Source organism: Carex rostrata, chromosome 7 (assembly GCF_964058835.1).
Source record: "Carex rostrata chromosome 7, lpCarRost1.2, whole genome shotgun sequence".
Classification (NCBI taxonomy): domain Eukaryota; kingdom Viridiplantae; phylum Streptophyta; class Magnoliopsida; order Poales; family Cyperaceae; genus Carex; species Carex rostrata.
Genome location: NC_135924.1, coordinates 5087208 through 5106237, shown reverse-complemented (window position 1 = coordinate 5106237; position 19030 = coordinate 5087208).

The following is a 19030-nucleotide window of genomic DNA, read 5'->3' as shown; positions in this document are numbered from 1 at the left end:
CCAGTGTTCTAAATAGCGCGCGTTTTTGGACCCTAAACGCTAAGCTATGCATAATAACGCGCTATTTGAGCTACGGACGCTATAGCGGTAATAGCGGTCCGCTATAGCGCATAGTGTATAGCGCAAATAGCGCCCGCTATGCAACATTTACTGTTTTTTTTTTTCAATTTATATGAGCTTTAAAATAAATAAATGGTGAAGATATTGTTTAATTTTGATGAATATTATATTATATCAAATTCAGGTTCGCTATAATATTTTGTTCATTTTGCTCTTGGTTTTTTTTTAACTGATGATAAATCAAATAAATAATTGCTAAATTATGGAAATTTTAGGGACTAACAAGAATTTCTTCAAGGATCATCTGTTTATTTTACTAGAAGTATGATTTTTTTTTCTTTTCAATTTCTAGGTTATTTTGAAATTTAAATAGAAAAAAAGATAAATTATGTTATGATGTTGAAGATATTTTAAATAGAAAAAGATCGATAGTTTATGATATTAGTATTACTATAGATATTTTGAGTCGCAATTTGGACTTGTATTGATTCAATATGAATATTATAATTTTTTAATCAATTTGATATTATTTATTGTTCTATGAGACTAAATAATGTTGATATTTAGTACAAATATATAATATAATTTTTATAAAAATAAAAAAACGCTATTTGGGATAGCTTTCGCTATAGCGTCGCTATTCGCTATAGCTTTTTTTGGAGGCTCTCCGTTATGACGCGATAAACGCTATTTAGAACCTTGATCAAAACTGAACACAAAATATAGAAAACATCCGGCCGATCAAAGTATGATCCACGAATGGTAATTGAGTTGCTAATCTAAATAGTGTCTTTCTTAAATAAAAGGGAGAATTTTTATTGGGCCACGTAAACTTTTAAAATAATCAGTTTTTTTTTTATTAAAATCATCGGGATACTTAATGTTCTCATAAAAACTTAATTTTCTTTTTGTTTATCCCTTTTTATTAATTTAATAGCTAATTTTTCAATCTCGATTTTAAAAATCTTTAACAAAAATATTTCTATTTTGAAAATTTGACAGTTTTTTTTTATTATTATTATTACCTTCTACATTCACAAGTTATTTCGAACTCGTGCGTTTAAAAGATACTAATTTTTTTATAACCAGGGAGGGACAAGAATATAACGTATCAAATTTGAATAATTAATCAGATTCAAATTCATTAGCTAATTTGATACTAGATAAAAAAAAATGATGTTCTAATTTCTAATTTTCAATTATCTGACTTCTAAGTTCTAATATTCTGACTTCTAATCCTAATTACCAATTAGGATTAAAAAAAATATCATAATTTTAACTCAAATTTAATATTAGTTACAAGCAAAAAGTCTAGAGGGCAAATAAAAGTCCAGAAAAAGACAATGTCGATATGAACCTATAAATTTATATAAAATTTTAAAATTTAGAGAGAAGCAGTTGACCTCCGGCCCTTAACTGAGCTGGATCCGCTCCTCAACCAGGGTCAGAGCCACTCAGCCACATGTGGTTAGAGGTGGCATTTCCACATTATGTTTATATTTTAATAATTTTCTCAGAAAATTTATTAAAAAGTACGGCAGGATCATATTTATTTTTTGTAATGAAGAATGCTTGAAATCTATAAACTAGTGAAAAAAGAGCTAACCGACTGTGTAATTAAAGTCAAGAGCAAAGTCACGGATTCTCTTAGGTTTATGTCTCTTTCTCCTGAAATTTTTATTTATATCATATTTAAAAAAAATTCAAAAAATCACATTTTTTTTAGAAATTTCAAAAATACTAGGATTGCTAATTCAATCTGTAGCTCCATTTTTAGAGGGTCACATATTGAATTGGAGGCCCCTAAAAATCTAAAAATGCATTGTAATATATATATATATATATAGAGTTAGGCTGGGGTGCTATGGATAGCATAGTGGCCTCTATGCTACGGCTCAATATTCGAGTTTTTAAAATCCAAACGGTCGATCCGAACCGTTCATCTTATTCTCCATATTAATATCTGCTTGGAGACCAAATTTTACATTTTTCTGAATTTTTTTACTATTTATTAAGTATTTTACAAAATTGTTGATCCAACGGTGGCTGCACAAAACAGTAAAACCGTTGGATTAGCGATTTTCAAAGTGGCTTAATAAATAGTAAAAAAATTCAGAAAATTATAAAATTTGGTCTCCAAGCAGATCTTAATATGGAGAATAAGATGAACGGTTCGGATCGACCGTTTGGATTTTGAAAACTCGAATATTGAGCCGTAGCATAGAGGCCACTATGCTATCCATAGCACCCCAGCCTAACTCTCTCTCTCTCTCTATATATATATATATAGGAGGGATCAGATGACACTCTTTTTTTGTGACATTGGATGACACCGCGCATTTTCAAAGTCCAAATAGTCGATCCAAACCGTTCAAATTGATGGATATGTTAAAATGTGCTTGCATATCAAATTTTAAATTTTTCTGAATTTTTGTACTATTTATTAAGATGGGTACAAAAATTCAACGGTCTGAATATAGCGATTTTGTTAAATACTTAATAAATAGTAAAAAAAATTCAAAAAAATGTAAAATTTGATCTGCAAGCACATTTTAACATATTCATCAAGTTGAACGGTTTGGATCGACTGTTTGGACTTTGAAAACTTTGAAAATGAACGATGTTATTCGATGTCACCAAAAAAGAGTGTCATCCGATCCCTCCTCATATATATATATATTATTATTTTTTTGAGAGAATCAACCGAGGTCAAGCCTCTGTTTTGCATTAACCAAAGCTGATTACATTTTTTTGGGTTTCTGAGTAGAAACCCGATTTACAAAAATGAAAGACAGATAAGCAAATAAAACATAAAACATAAAATTTGAATCATAAAAGTAATGATAACTATCAAAATTTTTAAACCTAAATTATACTGAGTTTACTTGAATTGTATTTCTCCCTAACTATTATTTCTATCTTGATCTTTCGCTGTAGATGCCGGTTGAATATATGGGCTTTGGTTCAGGGCCCAGTATTCACTGAAATTAAAGGCCAGGTTCGTGCATATTTTAATTATTGGAGTAAAGTCGACATGTCTAATTTTTGTACCTCTATTTTTAAAACTTTAATATATAACTTAAAATTAAAACTTAAATATCAAACCAAAAATATTAGATAAGATTGACATCATTTTTCTATGTATATATAAATGATTATGAGATTTAACTTTATTTCAATTGTTATCAAGAGTTTGCAAAAATATATTGATCTGAATAAATTCTGGCTATTGATTTATATAAAACTAAAATTGAAATGTGATAATTTTTTATATGCATGTAAAGAAAACAAAACATATCACATTTAACGGTTTTATTTTGATATACAAATTTTAAAAATTTTGTCCTTAAAAAAAAAAAACAGAGACATGTTGAATACAAAATAATAAAGATATTTGAACTCTCTCCTCTTTATTTATTGATAATATTATAACAATGAGTCAAGCATACAAGCACATTGCCAATAAAAAAAATTATTCAATAAATGCTCAATGATAACCTCTTAACAATTCATAAATGCTCATAATCGCTAGAAGAAGAGAGCCATACGTATCGGTTTGTTAGAAAACATGTCTAGATGTCTTTGTATCCATGAAAAAGCCAAGCGTGAGAAGAAGAGAGCCATACGTAGCCAAAGACAACTTGCCGGAAATTTTGCAAAATCACCAACTATAGTTGGGTTTATTCGGTTTCCGGCAAATCATCCTTGGCTACATTCGACTCGCTACTCTTCACGCATGGCAATCTATAGCTTTTGTTTTCTTCTTCTTCGTTCTTCTTATTTTTGCATAAGTTGATGATATATCTGTGGTAAGGTGGTGTGATCTAGTAGGTAGTGGAAGAAAGAATAGTATAGAGATCCTCTAATATATATATATGGTTACGTTCTTTCTTATATAATAATTTCTTTATATATATATATATATATAGGTTTGTTAGGTCAGATGGAATTTCTCTTTCTTTTTTAAATTTATTTTAACCTTTAGTTCCATGCAGGCCATTAAATGCTTAGCCTAACATAATTAATTATTTTTTGGAACATTTGATAGACAAGTACAGATATGATGATCATTTTATCCTTGGCCAACATATGATAGACAACACACACACACACATATATCATCATGTAGGGAAGGACAGTGACTACTCAGTGAGCTGTGAGGTGAGTGTATATATATATATGAAATAATGGAAGCTGGTTAGTCAACAATTGCAACCGTTACATGCATTTAAGCCGCATTAATTAATTATTTGCTAATAAATCCAAAGGAAATAGCGGCGGTGCGCTACTAATTAATTAACTTCACTATACCTGGCTACTTTACAACGACCCTAAAATAATCTAAATATTCTCGTGCTGCAAATTTGCTTAGGGATATGCATTTAGGTTTTTGCGGAGCCTCCAATTTAATGCAAAATATATATGTGCCATAGAGAGATACTTCTTTACACAAATTTTGCATCATGCAAAATGAAAAGGTTGAGGCGCCAACTACATGTACATTGTTTTCTTTCATCATAGTTTATCCATGATCAAACTCTATTTAGAAAATGGAAGGTAAGGCATGCAGTGATCAACAATTGCAGTTGTTAAAGTTAAATGCATTTAGGCCGCATTATTTGCTAATAAATAAAAATGAAATAGCGGCGTAACCAATTGAAATGTGGAATTATTGGTGTTCATGGGCTCATGCAAAATATTTAAAATTGGTGAACGCCAACCTTTTTTAAATGAAAAAAACCGGTTGAATATATGGGCTTTGGTTCAGGGCCCAGTATTCACTGAAATTAAAGGCCAGGTTCGTGCATATTTTAATTATTGGAGTAAAGTTGATATGTCTAATTTTTGTACCTCTATTTTTAAAACTTTAATATATAACTTAAAATTAAAACTCAAATATCAAACCAAAAATATTAGATAAGATTGACATCATTTTTCTATGTATATATAAATGATTATGAGATTTAACTTTATTTCAATTGTTATCGAGAGCTTGCAAAAATATATTGATCTGAATAAATTCTGGCTATTGATTTTTCAGTTATTGATTTATATAAAACTAAAATTGAAATGTGATAATTTTTTATATGCATGTAAAGAAAACAAAACATATCACATTTAACGGTTTTATTTTGATATACAAATTTTAAAAATTTTGTCCTTAAAAAATTAAAAAAACAGAGACATGTTGAATACAAAATAATAAAGATATTTGAACTCTCTCCTCTTTATTTATTGATAATATTATAACAATGAGTCAAACATACAAACACATTGCCAATCAAAAAATAATTATTCGATAAATGCTCAATGATAACCTCATAACAATTCATTATAAATGCTCATAATCGCTAGGGTACGTTTGGATGCACTAGAGAATAGCTAGAATAGCTACTGTTGAGAATAGTAAGTTAAGAATAGCTAGAATAGTTACTATTTAAGAATAGCGCTAACTCAAATCTATTCAGAATGTTGTTTGGATTGAACATTTAGAATAGCGAGAACATCGATTGAACATTTGAAAGAATACGTTTGTTATTCCAACTTTTTGTAGGAATAGAGAGAACAACGAGAACAGTGTTATTCTCAATGTTCCTGAGTATGTTTGAATGGATCGGAACAATACTATTCTCGCTGTTCTCGCTACATCCAAGAAGAGAGCCATAGGTATCGATTTGTTAGAAAACATGTCTAGATGTCTTTGTATCCATGAAAAAGCCAAGCATGAGAAGAAGAGAGCTATACGTAGCCAAAGACAACTTGCCGGCAATTTCGCAAAATCACCAACTATAGTTGGGTTTATTCGGTTTCCGGCAAGTCATCCTTGGCTACATTCGACTCGCTACCTCTTCACGCATGGCAATCTATAGCTTTTGTTTTCTTCTTCTTCGATCTTCTTATTTGCATAAGTTTGTGTGATCTAGTAGGTACTACTGCATGTAGGCTATAGTGGAAGAAAAAATAATATAAAGATCTTCTAATATATATATGGTTCTTTCTTATATAATAATTTATTTATATATAGCTAGGTAGGTTTGTTAGGTCAGATGGAATTTCTCTTTCTTTTTTAAATTTATTTTAAGCTTTAGTTCCATGCAGGCCATTAAATGCTTAGCCTAACATAATTAATTATTTTTTGGAACATATGATAGACAAGTACAGATATGATGATCATTTTATCCTTGGCCAACGTAAGATTGACAACACACACATATATATTTATATATATGATCATGTAGGGAAGGACAGTAACTCAGTGAGCTGTGAGGTGAGTGTATATATAATTATATATATATGAAATAATGGAAGCTGGTTAGTCAACAATTGCAACCGTTACATGCATTTAAGCTGAATTAATTAATTATTTGCTAATAAATCCAAAGGAAATAGCGGTGCTGCGCTACTAACTTCACTATACCTGGCTACTTTATTACAATAACGTACGACGACCCTAAAATAATCTAAATATTCTCGTGCTGCAAATTTGCTTAGGGATATGTATTTTTAGTTATATTATTACTCCAACACTTGTATTATTACAAATTTAGTAGAAAAACAAATGCATGGTTACACATTCATTCTCTCAACCATCATGAATTTACAACAAATTTAACTAGTTATTTAATTAAAACTTAAAAGTTCGAACTTTGTACTGATTCAATATAAATATTCTAATTAATGCCTTAATCAATTGTGTGTTATTTATTATTTTATGAGACTTTAGATAATGTTAACAATTAGTAGAAATAAAACATATATTTTTTAAAATAAAAAACGCTATTAAGGATAGCTTTCGCTATAGCTATGCTATTCGTTGTAGCCTTTCCGCTATGATGCGATAATCACTACTTAAAACCTTGATAAATTCAAATATATTGGGACCGAGACTATATCGACTAGTCAAATATATTAAAATAATCTGATACGCCATGTGTCAAATATATTAAAATAATTTGATACGCCGTGTACATGACATGTCAGATGCATATCGGAAGCGTATCAGTATCCAATACATATCTGATACGGAACCATGTATAAAGTATAGAGATAACATAGATTAGAAGTAAGAGAAGAAAAAAAAAGTAAAGTGATCGAAATATGGATGTAAGTTGGGGGTTATTAGACTTCAAGAAATTATTTTTATAGCGATATTTCTTTTTCAAATAACATTTTTTTTTCAAAACATCAATCAAGGAATGTAATTTGTCAAATTACCAATCTAATAATTAAGAACGCTCACCTAAAAAAAACTTTTTTTTTCTTTTTTTTTAGAGAGAAATAGGAGTCAATAAGCTTCTTCTTTTTGCATAAAATTCATTTTTAATATGTAATATTGTAGAACATTGCCTTGGTCACTCTATTAGAATATAGTGATTAGCATAATTAACTATACTAAACCCTAAACCTTAAACCCTTAACGTGGGGAAAGGTCAAAATTTCTCAAATAATTTGCGAGAAGTGGTCCAAACATTTATGACATATCGCCAAATTTAGAATATTGTCTTGGACCTGCACAATTATTGAACGGTCTAAATTAAAAATATTGTCGAATCATGCTTATACTAATTAATCTAGCATCAGAGGAATCGAAGAAAATTAGTCATGCATGTCGTTATTAGTTCTGTCACGAAATGTTATAGATGTGTTTCGAATGTCTTGATGGGACTCGCGTATTGTGTGACGTGTCTTCATTCGATTGAAAATGAAACGTCGCAGCATATCAATTGTCTTTGTCACGTCACGTGAAAATTTCTCAATATTACTTTTTTATTATAATTTATTTTTATAGTATTTTTAATTATTTATAAAAAAAACTTGAATAAATAATTAAACGTGAGCGATCACGTCATGCAACATCATAACGCAACTGGCGACTATTTGTGATGTGATTATTTGTCTAGCATAATTGTCCTCTATAATTTTAAACACGTTAAGATCCTATTCGGCCGCATTACTATTTCCATGAGAAAAAAAATTTCCACAGAAACAGTAAAATACAGTTTAAATTTTCATTTTTTCTATGCCCACATTCATTCTCATTGACGCGCCGAACAGGACCTAAAAGTGTCACATATGTCTTCCCTTTTGTTGGGTTTTTTGGATCCATCCGTACATCTAACCATGCCTTTTGTTTTTCTAATGATAAAGCTGTTTTGAATTGCAAGGATGGTCCAAACATTTATGACATATTGCCAAATTTATAATATTGTCTTGGACCACAATTATTAAACGGCCCAAATTAAAAATATTGTCGAATTAAAAGTATTGTCGAATAAAAAATATTGTGGAATCATTTTTCTACTTATTAATCTAGCATTAGAGGTAGCGAAGAAAATTAGTCACGTTATTACTAGTTATGTCACAGTACGTTACGGATACATTTCAGAATATCTTAATCTAATTTGCATGTTATGTAACGTGTCTTTATTCGATCGAAAATAACGCCACATAAACTCTCTTTCATACCATGTGATAATTTCTCAACATTATTTCTTTACTATTTCTTTATTTTTTTAGTATTTTCTGTTATTATTTATTATGAACTAACTTGAAATTTGAATAAATAATTAAACATAGACAATCATATCATGCTTCATCATAACTACTTGTGACATGATCATTTATAATTTTATATGACATGATTGTTTCCTACAATTTAATTCTCAAGAATATCACAGATGACAGTTGTCTCCACTTTTGTCGGTTTTTTTGTGGATCCGGCGGTGCATCTAACCGTATTTCCGTTTGTTTTTTCTAATGATAAAGCTGTTTTGAATCACTACAAGGATGACTTCAGAGTAGTGAATACAGATTGAATTTGACATATTTATATTTAAGGAAAATAGAAAACTGGACACTATAAACAGTAACAAGCGTCTTGAAAAAATTTAAATGCTATGAACAATTAATAATTATTGTCTCTGCCTGCTTGTTTTATGTAATTCTGTGAAGACTCAAAGGGTGTAATTAGTTAAGATATTCCAATAATTATTGTGATGCCTTAATCAGCAAATTGACTTCTTTAATTAAATTATTAATCTGTCCAATTTTCAAGTAATGTATATCGCAAATTATTGTCAAAGATGCATAGGTAGATAGAATAGAATAGTATGCATGGTTGAAAGATCTCGCAAAAAGTAGCATGGATGTTATTCCTTTCTCTTTTTAGTAATTAAATAAATTAAGAACAACAATTTTTAAGGCGGCCGGAAAATATGGATTTGAAAAGTCAAGACATATTCACTTAGGTTCTTTTATATAAGCTGAGCAATCTACGAGAAAAGTTTTTTTTTTTTTTTTTTTTTTTTTGGGGGGGGGGGGGCGGGGGGAACCTATCAAATGCCATCCTCAACCAAATTATTTTTTTTTGTCGTAGCACAATTATTAAAATATTTAAATGATTATGTATATAGTGGAAATGCCCTAAAGCATCAATTCTCTTTTTTCATTATTATATCAATACAAGTACTTCTATTTTTTCAGAGTAGATATATTTTTTTTTTTCTAAATAAGTATTTTTAGAGTAGATATATTATTTTCTAAATAAGTATTTTTAGAGGGGCAATATTGAGCAATTGAATATCTAAAATATTTTCGTGAAATTTGTTGGAGTTATTAATTGGTTAGAAGAGTATATTAGAGTCCAGCTAATGACATAACGTTATAATTTCAATCTAAGTTATAACAAGTCAGTTTTTATAATTTCAAAGTTCAAATAGTCGATCCGAACCACTCAATATGATATCCATATTAAAATGCGCTTGGAGACCAAATTTTATATTATTTATATTATTTTTATTAGTTTTTTAAATATGTACAAAATTACTGATTTAGATAATTCAGAATTATAAAAGAATAGTGATTTTGTACCTATCTTAAAATTATTGTTTTCAACATGATATTTATATTGTTGGATTGGATCAAATAGAGTAAATAATTAAATATTGACAAAACTGCAAACCAACCCAATAATAATTTTTATTAGACCAAAATCTCTCAAATTCTGTAGGCGTCGCCACAACTTTCTGAGAGAGCAGTCGTTCATTATTATTTAAATGCTCAAAGTAAATTCGTTGTTATTGGACTAAACTTTAATTATACGATCGAACTCAGCCGCAATTCTATACATGTTTAATATATTAGTCTTATAAGTCTACATTAATTAATCAAATATGTTAATTCGATGCATGGTTTAGAGCTATCTAGCTATAGATGGAATATTATTCTGGCTACATATGGATAATAAAACAATAAAAGTATAATTCCTTATATTTGTAATAAAATTACTGTATACATAATAATGTCGACACTTTGATCTCATCTTTGAAATTAAGCTCATGCTCATCAAAATTGTAAGTTAGATTATTTGTTCCAACACACACATATATGCATGCATGCACTTGATGAAGATATACATGTCGACCTAACTCTTCACACTAGTGGAAAAACTGGAATTAGGATCAATTATTTACGGACATTAGGATCATAATTTAATTGATCTTGATCTGGGTGATACTAATACTAAACTAATTTGGATCGGTTAAACAACCGATCCTAAAAGTTTGAATTAGAATCATTTGTTTCAAAAAACCGATCCTAATAGTACTAATTAGGATCAGTTATTTAAAACAACTGATCCTAATTCGAGTTTCTGCCGAAAAAAAAGAACTAGGATCAGTTATTTGAAACAACCGATCCTAATTCTTTTTTTTTTTTTTTTTTTTTGTAGAACCAACATTAAAAAAAAGAATTAAGATCGGTTGTTTCAAAAAACCGAACCTAATAGTACTATTAGGATCGGTTATTTGAAACAATCAATCTTAATTTTTTTTTTCAGAACCAACATTTTGTGAATCTAGATTATAATGCATTACATATTATAACAAGAAATTTAAATCTAAAAAATTCAATTAACAAACATACAAGTGACTGATTGAGCTATGTCTTCAATTAACACACATTTATGCAATATACACATTTATGCAATTAACGTAAAGCACAACAATAAAAAAAACAATAATTACCTCTTTTGCAATCACATCACTTGAGATTAGAAAAGACCCGAAAAAGAAAAACAAAAACAAAGGAAACAATTAGATGGAAAAACATTTTTCAATGAAAAATACAAAAAAAAATGTGTTTTAAAGTACAATAATGAGAAAATTAGATAAAGCTAATACCGTGATAGTTGATCGGCCAGATGATTAAGTAACTTGAGCGAGATGTCCTCAAGACTAGGATCAGTTATTATAAAGAACCGATCCTAATTCCTTCTTTTTTGCAGAACTAACATTTTTTTTTGCAAAATTAGGATCAGTTAATTTGAAAAATCCGATCCTAATAGTATTAGGACTGGTTATTATCAAAGGTTTAAAAAGCGTTTATCACATCATAGCGGCATGGTTAAAAAAATGGCGCTATTGCCATATAGTGCGGCTATAGCGCGAAATAGCGCGCTATAGCGCTGATAGCGCCATAGCTTTTATGGTCTGAAATCGCTATAGCGTCGCTATCGCGCGCTATTTAGAACCTTGGTTATTATAAAGAACCGATCCTAATTCCCTTTTTTTGTTGCAGAACTAATATTTTTTTTGCAGAATTAGGATCGGTTCTTTGTAAAAACCGATCCTAATAGTATTAGGATCGGTTATTATAAAGAACCAATCCTAATAGTGCATACATTAGGATCGATTCTTTATATAACCGATTCTAATAGTATTAGGATCGGTTTTTTCGAAGAACCGAACCTAATGTATGCATTATTAGGATCGGTTCTTTATAATAACCGATCCTAACTATTAGGATCGGTTTTTACATCCTAATTAGCATAGTATTAAAATCGGTTCACTTAAAAAGCCGATCTGAATAGTTTTTAGGATCGATTTTTTTGAAAAAACCGATCTAGATAGATATTAGTATCGGTTGTTTCATATAGCTGATCCAGATAGACCGATACTAGTTCCAGTTTTTCCACTAGTGTCATGGCACAAAATTCAGAACATGATTTCCCATTATTTTGTCGGCATCTAATTATTCTCCACTATTGACTAATTATATTCCTTTTTTTCTTCTTTTATTTTGACCAAAAAATCTTGATTATATTCTTACAACAAGTTGTCTGTTGTCCGGTGTACGTAGGGCTGCAACCGAATTGAACCGAATCGAATCGAACTTACTCCAGTTTGAATTTGGTTTGAATTAATTTCGAACTAAGTTTGATTTGAATTAACTTCGAATCAAATTTTTTACGAACTCAATTTCGAATCTTTTACGAACTTTTTTACGACAAGGAAGAGTGGACATAGTTGCCGATCGAAAGCGAGAGGTGAAAGTCATTTACAGTTTTAGAACTGCGAGCGAGGATTACGACTTACGAGTTATGACTTATGGATGGGCGACCTTATGTTTTAACTTTTAAGTCATCAGCGAACATAAATCATCAGTGAAAATCAACAGTTCACGTTACTTTGAGATTCGAACCAGAATAGTTCGCGAACCTATTTCGAACGAACCAGGTCCAGTTTGAATGTGGTTTCAATTAATTTCGAACTATTTCGAATCAAAAATTTTACAAACTTTTTTGAATTAAACTCGAATCGAATCACGAACTACAAATTTTTTGTGCAACCCTAGTCCGGTGTTAACCCAAAAAAAAAAAAATCAGTGGCTAATTAATGTTTTAATGCATGCATGCACAAGTAAAGGCACCTGTACATGTCTGAGACAATAGTATCTTAATTCCATAAATAGAATGTTCTTCCAAATGGTGTATGCATGCATGAATGGTGGCCTTATTATCAAGATATTCCTGCATCAAATTAAAAAAAGTTAATAATAATAAAAGAAATTAAGGAAATTAAAAAGGAACCTAAACTCCTGAAGTAAACCTTATATATAGAGAGGTTTAACAGAGAGTATGAAAGAGAGAAAGGAGAAGAAAGATATCATATAAAGGGATGAAAATCTGCTGTTACTCTCTCCTTCTCTCTTTTCTCTCTGTAACTCTAACATAGAAATGCAGCGGATTTGAACTCCATATATATATAGTCAAGATGCCTTGCTTGAAGTGAGGAGAGGGAAACACAGCCAAGAATGACTTGCCGACAAGCTAACGAAAGATCGCCATGTAGATAGTCATCTTATTTGTGGCTAAGTTGGCGGGTTGTTCTTGGCTACGTTTCCCTCTCCTCTTCTCATGTAAGGCATGGTTTGATTTTCATAACTATATATGTAAACACTTGCATGTATATATAGATTCGATCATATTATTTGAGGCTTGCTCTCGATCGATCTCTGGCTTTCATTTTCGAGTTCAAAAGATGGGGCCATAAAAAGTTATCCAGTTTTAGACCATTTAGATGTAATACTTGGCCGGATTCTGTTTAGAAATAGATCAGAAATCTGTCTGGTGCAATATAAATTATTGATTTAATTATACGGACTGGTGAAATTTACCAGCTGCCAGTTTAATTTATATAAGTACAGAAGTTGCATTATGTTTAATTAAACTTGGTTGCCAATCCAAAGCCTAAACCCAGCTTAGAAATTTGTATTTTATGGATCTGATATTCATATTATTGAAGAATAAAGATCTTTGCCTCAGATATTACTCATCATTGGCAACTTAGGCAACAAATAATATAACATCCAAATGTATATATAGCTGTCACACTGATTAGGTATCTAGCTGAATATTAGCAACAGTTAGTAAATATTGTAATTAAGACATAATTAAGATACAGATTACAATCTTTGTAGATTAGAAAACAGCCTAATGGCTAGTAGAATTTTAACCTATAAATAATCACATAAAGACATTGTAAAAGACACACAAGCAATCAGCAATAAAACATTATTTTCATCATTCTCCTTTCCACTCTAAATTCAATACGTATGTTAACTGGAAAGAATGAAAATGCTAGATTCTGTGATGGGTGAACTTGTACATATATAATTATATATCATGCATCCTAGATCTAAACTGAAGGAACAAAACTTGCATATTCTATGATTGAACTGACCATATCATATAATTAAGATCGATGGTGAACTGGTACATTACATGATTAGTACTTTGTCAAAACAACAAATAGCTATTTCTTGCTAAGTTTCTATATTTATATATTATGTATCTATCATCGAATTTACAAGTTTAATTACACGCTCATATATATATACCATTAAAGAATTTTGATAATAAGTCGTGGTTAATATATATCTCAGCTATTGTAAACTTGTAGTTAAATAAAGCCTTAATTAATTAATTTCAGTCACTATGGATATGCACTTGTCAATGCATTTAACAAATTAATTAAGTTCACATGTATAATTTCTCTTTAAATTTAGAAGCAAATCAGACCAAATATTTTTATAATTTCTGTTTAACTGAGAAGTAAAGACATAATAGTTTATTTCATTGTTGAATAAAGAGAAATTATAAAAATACAAATATTGTTGGATGAAAATATTTGGTCTGATTTGCTTTTATTTTTGAACCCTAGGAAAGCACGGGCAATATACTAGTTGGATCTTTATACATGTGAACACAAACTATGCTTTGTAACAATACTATACAAAATAAGAAAGTAAATTAACATGTTTGCTCACTAAATATTGATTACCTTCTTATTTAACGAAAAAGTAAAGACAAAATAGTTCATTTCATTGTTGAATAAAGAGAAATTATAAAAAATACAAATATTGTTAAAGAAGAAAATATTTAGTCTGATTTGCTTCTATTTTTTGTATTTTATATTTGAATTTTGAACCCGTAGGCGAAGCATGGACAAAATACTAGTTGGATCTTTATACATGTCAACACAAATTATGCTTGCAACAATACCTACAATTACTATGTTAAAAAGGGAAAAAATCTTGATTAAGTATTTTATCCTTAATTTATAATCTAATTATTTTAACAAATAAGAATAGAGTATAAATAAAATCCTTCATGAATATAAGGATAATGTATAGTTAAGGGTATATATATCGACCTAACTCTTCATGACACAAAACTCAGAATATTTTCCATGACTTGTCGGCATCATATTCTCCACTATTGACTAATTATATTCTAGTTTTTATTTTGACCAAAACTCTTTAGTGTTGTTCAAATTTGAGTGGTGTTAACCCAAAAAATAAATATAAAGCTTGACCAACGCGTTTTTCAGACAATCGGATCTTCCATAAATGGAAATTTTCTTGCAAATGGTTGCCTGGCCGGTGGCCTTATCATCATATCATCAACAGGATATATACCATAAAATTATAAAAATAATACAAGAAGGAAAAGAGGAACACCTGAGGTAACCTTATATATAGAGAGAGGGGTAATAGAGGTTGTATGAACTCGTGCATTTGTGTGTGTTTGTAAGGAAGAGAGAAAGAAGGCGAAAGAGAGAATCACGGTGTCGTGCTTGAAGCGAGGAGAGGGGAACACAGCCAAGAATGACTTGCCGATATGCTAACGAAAGATCGTCGTATAGGTATCTTATTTGGGGCTTAGTTGGCGGGTTGTTCTTGGCTATGTTTCGTTCTCCTCCTCTCATGCAAGGCATGGTTTGATTTTGATATATATGTTAACATTTGTATATATAGTCGCATTTTATTTGTTGTGTTCATTATTGAAGGATGATTTACGATTTTAATGTGCAAATATGTTTTTTTATTAAAGGATTTTGTACACTGCAGCATCTTTTTTTGTCCTATTTTTTTAGAATTGTACAAATGTGTGTCTCTGTATAAATAGAGAGCCGAGACTTACACCATTGCACTAAGTCTGTACTTCTAATTAATGTGCAAATATGTTATTTGTTAATTTGTCGTCCCACTTCAATGGAAGATTTATTCACAAAATGGCTCGAGATTTTTGGTAAAAAGAAAAGCAGATTTGATCATGCCACATTAATTAGAAATAATTTTTTTTTTATTTTCTTAATCAGCAAGAAGAAATAGTTTTGTTTGGCAAAATTTGGAGGGAGAGATTTGGCCTTGTGATAATTACTGTGAAAATTGAAGGCATTTTGATGGGAGTTTAATTCAGGTGAAGAAATCCTATTTTATTGGTATATATATAACCATAAAACATATAAAAAAAACACGAGGTTGTTTTTGAAACTCATTTTACAAATTCTCTCTATATACTTTTTAATTGATGCTATTAGTTTCTTCTTTTTTTTCCTTATAATGTGAAGTATATATATGTTCTTTAAATGTTGCTTAACTCTCTAGAGGTGATGATTCTTTTTTTAAATTAAATCTTATAATGCATTTTGATGTTAAGGATCTCCCAGATCTCATTCTGTTGGAAGAAGCAAGATGTCCAGAACCGACTCCAGCTTTGGACCTTCTGGTGCAGGGTTCTGGGGATGGCAACCCCCCATCTCCAATGTCTGGCGACGAGGAGGATGAGGACTTATTAGATTTGTAGCACTTAGTTTTATGCCTATTATGTTGTTTTTGTGTTTTCTTATGATATTGCCTACTTTTGTTTTAAACAGCTGTACAGACTTGCCTTATTTGATTTTGGTATCAATTTTAGGTACTGGATCAGATATGCAATAATTTCTGATTTCAAATGAAATCGGTGATAAATACCACTATTTTTCAAAAAAAATGTTGCTCAACTCTTATTTTTAATTCTAGGCACAAGAAAAAATGAAGCGTATTCGAGAGGAAAAAAAGAAACAATATCTGGCGCCTGATTTATTCTATAATTGATGCCTTCATGAGATACTAGAGATTTAATTTTCTTAACATTATATTATCATTTTGTGTACTAGAAATGGACCTCAAATAAGATTTTCTATTTATTGATGGATTTTAGTTATCACAATATATAGCTAGCATTGTAATATACAAATTGATGTAAAAATAATGGAATGTACCGGAGCTCTTTAATAAAAAAAATTAATTGTATATGTATTTAAAATATTGATGTTGAAGTTGAACCATATGTCATTGATAAAATTCTTATTGATATTAATAAATAGATGATGGTTCGTAAAAGGTCAAATTAAAATACTTAATTATCTAGTTATGTCCCAAAGTATGCACTCTCATATACACAAAGTACCACAAAAAATTATGTTAACTGAGATGTATTTTTCATAAATCCTTTAATGTTTCATTTCTTATATACATATTATCAGACAATAAAATTTAGAAAAGCACATATTTTGTATACCTTATGTATTCTTATATGTTTAAAGAAAAAAAGAGTACATATAATTTTTAAATCAAATACATTATTTTTCTAATAAAAAAATAAAATACGAAATAAAGTTATATTAAAATAATATTTATCAAAGATGATCATAGAAATATATAACCTATTTTTTATTTAGGAAAAATTGACACATTTTAAATTTTGCATGCAAGTCATTTGTTTGCTCAAAATATCCATACCCTATTTCGATAAAAATATCAGACAATTTGTCACGTGGCAGTCAGTCATTTGTTTGCTCCACCTCGTGTCTGTTTTGGATTATGCATCTCATAATTGGTCGGGTTCGGAAGGGCATTTATTTCTAGACCCGGTCTACCACGATGAAGTGTACCAATTGGCTTAATATTTGTTGATATAATGGCCAAGTTATCACATTTATTTTATTTTATCTATTTTTTAAAATTGCACAGTCAAATAAGCTCAATGATATAACATAAAAAGAGTGAGGCTATGTTACTTTGCAATATGCGGGATCGTTTTGTGTATTGGATTTATATTTTGATTTTCAAAGTTTATATAGTCAATTCGAACCGCTCAACATTATTATCATATGAAAATATACTTGAAGACCAAATTTTATATTTTAAAAAAAAATTTACTATTTTTTAAGACAATTAGAAAATCACTTGATCTAAAAATTATGGACCAAGAAAGTAGTGATTTTCTACCTACCAAAAAAAATAGTAAACAAAAAAGTTAAAAATTGCTGGATTATTTAAATTAAATTGTATGGGATGGACAAAAAGTTAAAAATTGTTGGATTATTTAAATTTAAATAATCACTTCATTTTTTATTTTTTATCTGGTAGTTTTTTTTTTTTTGGTTAGTTGTTGGACTTAATTTGTTTCTCAATATATAATAGATATACTATCTAAACCGCTCAATATGATTTCTATATTAAAATGTGTTTTGAGATCAAATTTTATATTTTTAGAAATGTTTTACTATTTTCTAGATAGGTATAAAATCATTGTTTTTGAAAGGTCCATAATTTATGAAAAAACAATGATTTTGTGTCTATCTGAAAAAATAGTGAAAAATATTTCATAAAATATAAAATTGTATCTCCAAGCACATTTTAGTATGGAGATTATGTTGAGCGGTTCGAATTAGTTGTTTAGATTTTAAAAACAAGTATAAAAATATGAAATACAAATGAGACGTGAAATATACGAGATATTTAATTCTTTTTTGTATATGATACAATAATAATTCTATGTAAGTTTTACCATTCATCATGCAACTTCAATGTCCAATGGTCTATGTGTGGGGTCCGGAGCCCCTAAAGTAATCCAATATTTGAGTTTTGGATCGGGATCGTCCGATTCGAATCTATTGCTCGAGATTGTTTCGCGATTTACATTCATCTTTTGAAATGTGTGCGCTCCACTTCGGATAGATTATCATGGATTCAAATCGGATGGTCCCGATTTAAACCCTAAAGTTTGGGTTACTTCACTGGATTTGAATTCCTGTGGGATGGTATTCACTGACATACCAAATTCATGAGTTAGCTCATTTTACAATTGAAGTAGGTTTATTTTATGAGGAGGGTTCAAATGCTTTCATTTTTTGTGTCTCTACTATGTCTCTATTTTTTAAAACTTTAATAACTCAAAATTTAAAGCTTAAAAGTCAAAATAAAACCGTTAGATGTGATCTATATTATTTTCTCTATGTGCTCATAAAAAATTATCACATTTCAATTTTGTTTTTATGTGAATCAATAAGTTCAAAAATCA